Source organism: Canis lupus, chromosome 7, assembly GCF_048164855.1.
Source record: "Canis lupus baileyi chromosome 7, mCanLup2.hap1, whole genome shotgun sequence".
Taxonomy (NCBI): domain Eukaryota; kingdom Metazoa; phylum Chordata; class Mammalia; order Carnivora; family Canidae; genus Canis; species Canis lupus.
Window position 1 is genome coordinate 10,844,368 of NC_132844.1, and position 11,890 is coordinate 10,856,257.

At 33.5% G+C, this 11,890-nt stretch overlaps 1 long non-coding RNA gene across 1 annotated transcript in view; it reads left to right on the forward strand.

Annotated features, from left to right (window-relative positions):
• Positions 1-9,673, forward strand: part of LOC140636580 (uncharacterized) — a 456,565-nt gene extending 446,892 nt beyond the window's left edge. The window contains exon 8 of the long non-coding RNA XR_012033782.1: positions 9,490-9,673. This is a non-coding gene — a long non-coding RNA (uncharacterized lncRNA). The remainder of the gene's footprint in view (positions 1-9,489) is intronic.
• Positions 9,674-11,890: the final 2,217 nt, after the last annotated feature.

Genomic DNA, 11,890 nt, shown 5'->3' on the forward strand with positions numbered 1-11,890 from the left:
TCCAATTACTGTAACCACTTAGACACTTGATTGACAATTACTTTTTAAATCAGAGATAGCTTAAGCCATGAATTAGTTAAATAATAGAAATTTTTTTTAACTGGTCAGCAAGAAAATAGAAAACACATTGTGCTTAGTTCATTGATGGCTGCCTTTTTTTTTTTTTTTGGTTTAATTCACTTTGTTGAACATTATAATTTAAGTATAATTTGCTTTTGTAGATTATAGTTGACAGCAGGCTTAAGAGAAATGAATGTTCCTAACAGTTACTTATCAATAAAAACTTCTCAGTCAGAAAATTCAGTCTTCTGGTAAATGAGGAGTTTATATCACAAGTACGGGTAGCACTGCAAATGGAGAATAATGTCAGAGTAACCTTTGGGAAATAGTCTAAGTATGTGGAGGTATGCTATTTTTCAAATGAAATACTAAAACACTTAATTTACTATACACAAGGTCGATAAGTACTTTACTTAATCAACTGTCTTTTGAAGAACTAAAAATATGAAATGAAGTACAATAACAAAGTGAAGCTACAAAATACTTTTACTACACACAGGCTCACGAGTTCAAGCAAGGTTTATTTTGTGTTGTCTGTGTTCTTCTCAGTTCATAATGGATTAGTATGACATGAACACATAGACCATTAACTTGACTTTATTAATACTGTACCTTTTGAGACTTTCAATATTAGTTTAAAAAATCTGCAAATATGTCATTACTAAAAATATTTTTTGGTATGTTTCACATTAGCCATTTTATGGCAATTGTCATAAAGCCAGAACTCATATTTAAAAATTATAAAAATCCACTTATATGAGCAGAACCCATTTCATATAGGATACAATGATAGCGATTGCAAATAAAAAGGGATGGAATGTCTGGGGAGTGATTTCCTTGTTTGACATCAGTATACATTTTGTTAGCTACCATATTTTGAATGTGATAATAACAGATAGAGCAGAGACCAAAGCTCCCATCCCCTTTAAATTGACTTTGGCAATTACACCCCTGGTATATGCTGTTTATCTTTCTTCTATCCAGTATAAAAATCACATCTGTCAGGAAATATGGAATTTTTATGCAGTCATTTATTGATTCATGACTGTGAGGAAGCCATAGAAATAAAAAATAAGGAAATAAAACATGGTTACATAGTAAAGTATGAGCACCGTCTAGAGATAAAGAGAAAATTTATGTTAGCCTTGAAATGAAGAGAAAATATCTTCGGTTTGGGTTTAACATTAAAGTTATTAGAGATTTGACTAGGAGCAGTATATGGCAACTATTAAATTTTAAGTATGTATTAAGAATTTTAAAAATTTGTACTTATATAATACTATATATATCTAGTTGAAAATACTATTTTGAAAATGAAAGATTGTTGGATTTTTAAAATATTTTAATCATCTTTGAGAAATTTTTCACCTGTTTGTCTACTGGTGTGATTTTTCCTAAGTTGGTGCCTGTGTCTCTGGAGTTAATCTAGTTGAACTGTATGGAATGGGAATGTAGGAACTGTGTGTTCCTAGTTTACCTTTGTAGATCTATTGCCTAATCTGATCTTGGTGCATGTCAAAGACTCAGGAACTATTTTTTGTATTAGTGAATGGATGCATGAGGAATAAATAGTCAATTTTGAGAAAAGATTTACTTTATGAAAATCATTTTTTTGTAAATAAGTGAAGCTGTCATTTACAATTGCTACTAGGAAAAAGACTATTAGGATAAATTTCAGGCTGCACGTAATAAGATCTGTTTGGCATTTTGACTGATTCCACTAACAAACTTTGTGTTGTTGGTTTTTGTTTAATTTTATTCACTTATTTTTTTTTTTAAATCTTAAAACATGCCTTAAATGTCTACCTTAATGTCAGGGGCACATCAGACTGATGAAAAAGAAAGAGAAGACTTTGCCAAACAGCGTAAAAAAATCCAGCCTGAGGAGAAATATTAACCACTTTTCACCAAAATCCTATCTTACATCAAAGCCGCTCTTACTCCACACTGTCACAAAGTCCAGTGTGGCCTGTACCCTCTCCCCCTCTCATAAGGTTCCTTTCCATTTTAGAATTGGAAATCTAATTTGTCCCACTCTCATCCAGCACAACAATTGGTAACCTCACATACGACAAAACATAAAATACTGTTTTAGATGAGATCAGATATGTAAACTCTGAAACATAAAATAAATAACTGAAATATACTTTACTATTTTAGTATACTAAACTGCTAATTGGTGTATCCACCATTATCACTTCAGTTAGTGCCCTTTTAATCTTGATTCCTTTGCTATGATCTGAGGGGTAGGGGTAATGCTATGATATATGACTGACTTGCTTTTCAATGCCCCCTTTTCACTTCTCCACCCCAATCTGCCTCTTACTGCCTGGCCACCAGCCCCCTCACCTACACACTCTGCTGGTACATAAAGATTTCATTTAAAATCCCAAGGTAGTAAGTTCCAATCATAGCATTTATCTGGGCTTTATCCCAAATGTAAGTCTTTTGTTACCCAGCCCCTCTCTGATTCTTGTTCTTACTCTACATATTCTCCCCCAGACTCATTCTTATCTAGCCCTACTCCCTCCATAATTTTTTCATGGGCCCCAAGAGTCCTCTTGCTTTTTCAACAAGCTCCCATGCACTTCCATTCACTACACCTTTATACCCTAACTGAAGCATGGAACTTCCCAGCTATACTCCTCCTTCTATTAATTGCTCATGTGGAGGCTGATCAGAGGTCTGAGACATAACATGAGTTGGATCATCACAGCTTCTTTAAAGTTACTGCTCTTTCTTCTTCCCTAGTGCAAAGCTCCTTATTTCTGAAAGATATGGTATCTGGTTTTACCATTCTTTAAAAAAAATAGTGAGTTATAATTGGCACATAGCATTATATCAAATTCAGATGTACAACATAATGATTCTGTATATGTGTATACTGCAAAATGATCAGCACATTAAGTCTAGTTGACATCCGTTACCATACATAGTTAATATTTTTTTCTTGTGATGAGAACTTTTAAGATTAACTCTCTTGGCAGTTCTTAAGTATGCAATTGGGTATTATTGATTATAATCACTATGCTGTACATTACTTCCCCATGACTTATTTTATAACAGAAAATTTGGACCTTTTGACTTCCTTCACCCATTTAGCCTATCTCCTTATCTTCTGCCTTAGGCAATCACCAGTCTGCTTTTTATACTTAGGAGTTTGGGTTATCTTTTTATGGTTTTATTGATTTTAGTTTCCAACTATCCGTGAGATCATATTATATTTGTTTTTCTCTGTCTTAATTTTTTCACTTAACATAATGCCTTCAAAGTCTATCCATGTTAACATAAATGGCTGGATTCCCTTCTTTTTTGCCTGAACATTCCATTATTTGTGTATGAATATGTGTGTGTGTATATGTGCATAGCACATTTTCTCTTTTTTTTTAAGATTTTATTTATTTATTCATGATAGACATAGAGAGAGAGGGGCAGAGACACAGGCAAAGGGAGAAGCAGGCTCCATGCTGGGAGCCTGACATGGGACTCGATTCCGAGACTCCAGGATCACACCCTGGGCCAAAGGCAGGCGCTGAACCACTGAGCTACCCAGGGATCCCTCATAGCACATTTTCTATATTCATTCATCCATTAATAGACACTTAGGTTGTTTCCATATCTTCACTATTGTAAATAATGCTGCAGTGAACATAGTGGTGCATATATCTTTTCAAGTTAGTGTTTTCATTTTCTGTGGATAAATACCCAGAAGCAGAATGGCTGGATCATATGATAGTTCTATTTTTAATTATTTTAGGGACTTCCATAATTACTGGATCAACTTACATTCCCATCACCACTGCATAAGTGTTCCCTTTTTTCAACATACTAATCAAAACTAGTTACTTTTTTATAATCGTCATTTAACAGGTATAGATGATATCTCATTGTGGTTTGATTTGCATTTCCCTGATGATTAGTGAGACTGATTGGGCATCTTTTAATGTACCTGTTGGCCATCTATATGTCTTCTTTGGGAAAATGTGTATTTAAATCTTCTGCCCATTTCTAAATTACATTGTTTTTTTCTATTAAGTTGTATAAGTTCTTTATATATTTTGGATATTAACACCATACCAAGTACATAATTTACAAATATTGTCTACCATTTGGCAGGTTGACTTTTCATTTTGTTAATGGTTTCCTTGGCTGTTCAGAAGATTTTGTTTGTAGTCTCCCTTGCTTTATTTTTGCTTTTGTAGCCTTTGCTTTTGGTATCAAATCCAAAAAGTTCACCAAGATGAGCTTACAACCTATGTTTTTTTTTTTTAATTTTATAATTTCAGGTGTTATATTCAAGTCTTCGATCCATTTTGAGTTATTTTTTTGTATGGTGTAAGTTAGTGGTCCAGTTTCATTCTTTTGCATGTAGCTGTCCAGTTTTCCCAGTGACATTTATTAAAGAGATTGTCTTTTCTTCTTTGTATGTTCCCTGCTCCTGGTTTCTTTGATCTTTTCTATTGTCTTTTTAGTCTCTATGTCATTTATTTCCACTCTTGGTTGTTATTTTCTTCCTTTGCTAACTTTGGGCCTTGTTCTCTTTCTACTTCCATGAATTGTAAAATTAGGTTGTTAAAAATTTGTGTTTTGTTTGTTTTGTTTGTTAGAAAGTGAGAGAGAGAGCACATGTGTGCATGTGTGCACTTGGGGGGAGGGGTAGAGGGAGAGGGAAAGAGATCTTTTTTATTATTATTATACATTTTTATTTTAAAAAAATATTTAAATTCAATTTGCCAACATATAGTCTAACACTCAATGTTCATCTCATGAGAGAGAGGACCTTAAGCAGACTCCACATCCAGCACAGAACCTACTGTGGGGCTCAATCTCACAATTCTCAGATCATGACTTTAGCTAAAATCAAGAGTCTGACACTTAACTGGCTGAGCCACCCAGATACTCCTGTTTTTGTTTTTTGATGTAGGTATTTATTGCTGTGAAGTGTTTTTGCTGTATCTCATAAGTTTTGGCATGCGTTTTTCCATTTTCTGTTTTTTTTTAAAGATTTATTTATTTATTTTAGAGAGAGAGCATGAGGGAAAGGAACAGAGGGAGAGATAATCCAAGTAGCCTGTTATGGGGGCTCAGTCTCATGACCCTGAGATCATGACTCCAGCCCAAACCAAGAGTCTGATGCTTAACCTACTGTACCACTTAGGTGCCCCTCCATTTTCAGTTTTATCAGGGTATTTTTTAAATTTATCTTTTGATAGTTGTACCATTCTTTAGCCTTCTTTTTCTTTCTTTACTAACTTCTAGGTATTCTTCACATCATTGAGGACACACACAACTCATTCAAATCTTTGACTCAAATTACTCAGAAGTTTTACGGCAGTTCCTTGATTTCATTTGGATTACTTTCACATCCAAATTCAATTTACAACATATAATCAGATAGTTTCACTATTTTTTGAACTTTTCCAACTTTGCTACAGACTAAATATTTGTGGCCACCCCCCTCCTCCCCTTATATATTTAAACCTAATCTGCAATGTAATGGTATTTGGAGACGTGATCTTTGGGAGTTGATTAAGTCATGAGGGTGGATCCCTTATAAAGGAAACCTCATGTGCTCTTTTGCCACGTAAGGACAGCTATATATGAGCCAAGAAATAGGCTCTCACCAGGTACCAAGTCTTCCAGTGCCTTGACTTTAGACTTCTCAGTCTCCAGAATCACAAGAAACTAATTGCTGGTGTTTATAAACTACTTAGTCTATGGTATTCTATTATAGCAGCCTGGAGACATGAGAACAACCTCTCAATTCTTAAATTCCTATAGTCATTGCTTTGATATTCTAACTGCTATCCCATGCTTCTGTTCTTATGGTAGTCTTTTAAAATGTCTTAGAGAAATTTCTCTTTTTCTATTCCAGAAATTTCTAATATGTTAGCCTTGTCTGTTAGTCTATCAGCTATCCTCTGCCAGTTTGAAGTATACATACAATCACTTCTACTACTGTCTTGCCAGGGCTCTCAATGGATTATCTTTATCCTGTATTCACATGGAAATTCCCAACACTGGATCAACACCATCATAAGTTGCTTCCTCTATGAAGCCAACCATGCTCTCTCTTCCTTCCACGGCACCTTGTAGTGTACTTTTCCTGTATTTCTGCAATTTATTCTTTTCTCACCTGCTACATTTTAATCTGAAGGAAAGAGAGCAATGCTTTATTAATGCTTTTTATTTCTTTTTCTATATTTTTTCCATATGTCTCAGGACATGCCTAAAACACTTAATGAATGAGTATATGAATTCATCCTCATGATTTAAAAAAAAAAGTTTTATGAAGGGACATTTAACTAAGTGAACAGTCATTCTGTTTCGTCTTTGATTTTAAAAGAAAGCAAACCCACTGTAGCAGATGCCGTTGGTGCTCTGTCCGAATCCCCTCAAATCCCTTTACAGTGCACACCTGCTCATGTTGGGATTTCACTCCCAAGCCAGCATCTGTGAATCTTTGTTAGAGAACTGCCTCAGGCTGCCATTGCTTTGCCTGTGCACATGGGGAGCCAGAAATGTTTAAAAAAGATATGCCCTTTGAAGCCAGCTCTTAGCCAAAGGTTTTAGACCTGGGTATTTAAATACTCCAGCTCTCTGCCTTTGATCCAGGCTACTATGAGGTGCTTCCTATAGTGTCTCCAGAGCTTCCTGCCAGATTGAGCCACAGTTAGACACTGTGGGACTTGGCTTGATATCTTAGGCTTGTCTAGCTACATTTCTCCTTGGTCCCACTTCCTCACTATCCTACTGATTTTTTCTGGGAACTTTTCCTAATAAATAATATTTTCATAAATCTTCTCTTCAGCATCTGTTTCTAGGGAACCAGTTTAAGACACCTACTAATAGTTTGAGGGGCATATATATTACATATGAAATTAACAACCTGTTGGATAATTAAGTAATGACCATAGAAAATTGACACAGCTCCAAAAGTACAAGACAAGTTAAAACTGACAACTTAGTGTAAAGAAAACTACTTAGTTTATAATACTCATTGTTATATAGTCCTTCAGTTAAGAAGTCAAATTTTCTTGAAGGCCATCTTTTTTCTTTTTAGCTCCCCTTAAAAATTCTTAAAACACTTTATTATAAATACATTTTTTACGTGTGAAATATTTGGTGGAGAAAAATAATATTGAGACTAGTATTTTGTATTTAGATCTTTTGGTATCTCAGCAAAAGAAAGTCTCCATTATGACCATCACTAGTTTCTTATAATTTTTTATCAAATTGGGAACTTTGGAAAGTGTTCATGTAACAACTGTTATTTCATGTTTAATACTGTAACCTATAGAAATACAAGAATAATTATTACAATATACCATTATTTTCCCTTTGAAATGGACTTCGGGTTTGCTCCTGTGCTCCTACTTCTTTGTCATATTCAGCTAATGTGGGAAAATAGATATGCCATAAATATTTACCTCAAGAAATTGTGCACCGTCATGTAGCATCACAGAAATCAAAACAGTATTACCTGAAACCCAAGCTTCAGTTCATGGTCCTTCCATTCACTATTCCCACCAACGAAAACTTCTAGCTTGACTTTTAACTTTGTATGTTAGGTGTTTTGTTTGTTTTTGCTTATAATAAGTATGGAATGATACAGTCTGATTTCTTTTTGGAATCTGGCCTCTTTTGCTTAAGTTATGTATGGGTATTCATACTCTTGCATAGTTGAAGTTAGTTTACTCTCATTGCTATATAGTTTCTATTATGTGAAGATATATACCTTTGATGAACATTGGGGTTCTCATTATTTTGGCTATTAAAATAATGTTATGGTCACAATAATTTACACCTTTGGGCTAGGGGTCATTCATGCCAAAGTTTATTACCCATTTATTTTTCATCTTAATATTTAGACATATCTCATTGTAAATTACCTTTCATTTCCCAGATGACTAATGAATGAGTTTATTTAGATGTTCATTAGCCATTTATATACTTTTTAAAAGACTCATTTATTTATTTTAGAGAGAGAGAGAGAATAAGCAGGAGGGGCAGAGGAGAGAGAGAGAGAATGTCAAGCAGACTCCATGCTAAGGACAGAGCCCAACATGGTGCTTGACCCCAGAAACCTGAGATTCTGACCTGAGCTAAAATCAAGAATAGTCAGTCATTCAACTGACTATGCCACCCAGGCACCCTTGGCCATTTATATTTTAATTAAAATTTCAGGCACATTAAATATAAATACAAATTATTTAATATAAATACACCTAATACAAAGAGCTAGGTTCCCACATTAAAAAATACAATAACATTTCTGATTATCTTAATTTTTTTTTGAAATAGGCTTTATTTTTTTAGAGCAGTTTTAGATTCACAGCAGAATTAAGCAGAAAATACACAGGGTTCCCATATCCCCCTTGCCCCTATACATGCACAGCTTTCTATTAGAGTGGATGTTTGTCACAATTGATGAACCTATATTGACACATCATAACCACCCAAAGTCCATTGTTTACATTAAAGGTAATTCTTGGTGTTGTATATTCTGTGGTTTGGACAAATGTATGATGACATGTAACTCATTATAGTATCATACAAAGTAGTTTTACTGCCTTAAAAATCTTTTTTTTTTTTTACTTTTTTTTACTTCTTTAGTACCTTAAAGCACTTCATCTATTCATCCTTTTCCCTTAGCCCCAATAACCATCTTTTTATTGTCTCCATAGTTTTGCCTCTTTGAGAATGTAATATTTGATGTAGTTTATTTTTAAGATGACATTTGACTATAACTATTTCAAATTTTAATAATTTAAGGTGGAAATGAAATAATCACTTTTTCTGAGAAATTTTAAATATAGAGTTCACATAATGAATGTACAAATATATAATATATTTTTATTACAGAAACTGGGACATAATTGATTAAAGTTGTGGTTGACCATGTACATCATAAGTTTATGATAATCAGGAACTGGTTTTCCCATGGCCCTACTATAGCAGAGCCATATTCCATTTTCCTAACAAATGACATTCACTACAATTTTAACTTGAAAGACTATTGTCAACAGTATGATGAATAGTCAAGAACCTGGGCTACTCTTTAAATCAAAAGAAAAATAAAAAAAATCAGATTTCTATTATTTTTCTAATATCTCACCAATTAATAGTGATTTCTTTAAATTTTTACAAGCTTACAGTACACAACCATAAACTATGGATATCACATTGGAAAACACCTTCATTAGTTTGCCCAATGTGTTTTTTTTTTTTTTCAAATGGTAGCAGTAATTGATATATGTGATAAAAACTAGATGAAACTATATAGAGATCTCTTCCATGTGATCTTAAATTTTTGCAACTCTGTTTAGAGATGCAGAATTAAATTTATTCTTAACTGGAAATGTGATTCATCTATTTCTTGCAATTCTCACATCTACACTCTGCATCTGATTATTATTTTCACTTTAGGAAGAGGGAATTGTCAGTAGGAAAACTTAAAAGCAAGCCAGTTTGACACAACTGGTAAGCCTCAGGTCCTGGATTGGTGTCCTACTGACTCCTGTATCCTTCATCATTACCCTGCTTCCTGGACCAGAGAACTTGAGATCTCCTCTGAATGAAAGGAGAATGTGAGTACCTATCAGCCTGTGATGATCAGCTACTTGTTTAGTTTTTCAGTCAATATATTTGACATGAAGTAGAAAATACATGGATAGCAGAATTATTCTTGAAGCAATGAAGTGTTTTTATGTCACTCAGTCTGGAATTATTTTCATTTCTTCACTACATGCAGTTACCTATACCCATTATTCCTCACCAGTGGCACAGATGTGCAAATCAAAATGCTAAAATTTCTAATCAGGACTGTGGAATATTGAGTAAATTATTTAACTTCTCTGTATCTTAAGTACCTCATCTAAGAAAATGCACAGGATATTATTATTGTTTATTTCACAGGACTGTCAGAAAGATTAAATAAAGTAAATATACAATCTTTTTGCAACCATTTATTAGCAACCCCCTTTGCCTCCTGAATAACATTCAAATAATTACAGACTCCTATTTCCTGTAGAAGTGGTATATGTTTTATTTTAAATACATTACAGTGAAATCAATTCTTTGAGAATTTCAGATGACTATCTGTGAACATTACAGAATTAGAGTTGAGAATGATTGGTTTGCAAAAGCATAATGTATTTGATTCATTTAGTTAAAGAAAGTAATGAGTGTTTTGGCATCTACTGGATCAGGAAATTAAATGGTTAGAATTTTCACTTTTCAAGTAGTTTGAAACAACATATAATTAAGCAATTTTCAGAAAACTTGATGCTGTAACACAGGGGCATAATCAAGATAGTATGTACAGTGAGATACTCCCCCGAACTTAAATCAAAAAGCATTTTGATACAATTTGAAATTTTTTTCTGTGAATGGCCACTGGCCAAATAATTATATAATTTAAAAACCCATAAGGCTTATGTGATACGAGCTTTAGACATTGATTGTTCTTGTTGCTCATTTTGCTTTTGTTGAGCTATGAAGATAATTCCTGTTCAAATCATTCAGAACTTCCCTCAATTATCTTTTATACATGCCAGTCGTAATGAAGGGATATGAACTTAGTATATTTAAGTCAATTACTACACTGAAATAACAATCCTAAGATGTAAATAAAATATTATTGTAATTATTGAAGTTGGACCTTAGATTTCCTAAGAACTGGTTTTTTAATGTTTTCTTTGCAAAAGAAAACCCATTTTTACATTTTTGTAAGGGACAGAACAGATGGTTTCTTTCTCTGGTTGATTTTCCCTTTAGTACTTTGACTCTGTCCTCAAAAAGAGCTTTCATGCTTTTTTTCTTACCTCTTCATAATAACAACCTCAATTTGACAAAATATGGAGATAATATATTGTTAGAAAACACAAGAAAAGGAATAAATTGAATAACATACATAGCAATACTAAAAAGAAATGATGTTCAGATTATTTTCTGATGATTGTGACATCTCTCTTTCCTGAGATGTCTCTAAGGTTATTTCTTTAAAATTAACATCATTAAACAAAAACTAAAAATCCTGATATTTTAAAAAGTTGTTCTCTTTCAAAATCAGAAGCTGAAGTTGCCACTTATTCCTTTTCTTTAAATAACATCTTCTCCTAGGAATTTGAAGAATAGGCTTCTAATTTACATTTTATCTTTTCTGATATTTCCTAAATACTGAGAGAAGTTAAATAGCTTTGTATATTGCTACTTTAAGAAATATTGTCATTTCGTGGATGGAACTGGAGGGTATTATGCTGAGTGAAATAAGTCAATCGGAGAAGGACAAACATTATATGGTCTCATTCATTTGGGGAATATAAATAATAGTGAAAGGGAATAGAGGGGAAGGGAGAAAAAATGAGTGGGAAATATCAGAAAGGGAGACAGAACATGGAAGACTCCTAACTCTGGGAAATGAACTAGGGGTGGTGGAGGGGGAGGAGGGCAGGGGGTGGGGGTGACTGGGTGGCGGGCACTGAGGGGGGCACTTGACAGGATGAGCACTGGGTGTTATTCTGTATGTTGGCAAATTGAACACCAATAAAAAAAATTATTGATAAAAAAGAAATATTGTAATTTAATAATTGCTAATATAATTATAAGTTACTGTATTTATGTGGGGGGAAATGAGTTGACATTTTGACCTTAAGTAGTCCACCAAGACAATTTTATTTAACGTTTAATTTCAGCTGACTTAATGTGTCAAGATAGTAAAAAAAAAAAAAAATAGTGTATGGAGTGTAAAGGAAGTGCAGTAAATGATAACTTCTAAAATTCTGTATAAAAAAATTTGAAGGTAAAGAAATGTGCACATTTGGTTTCC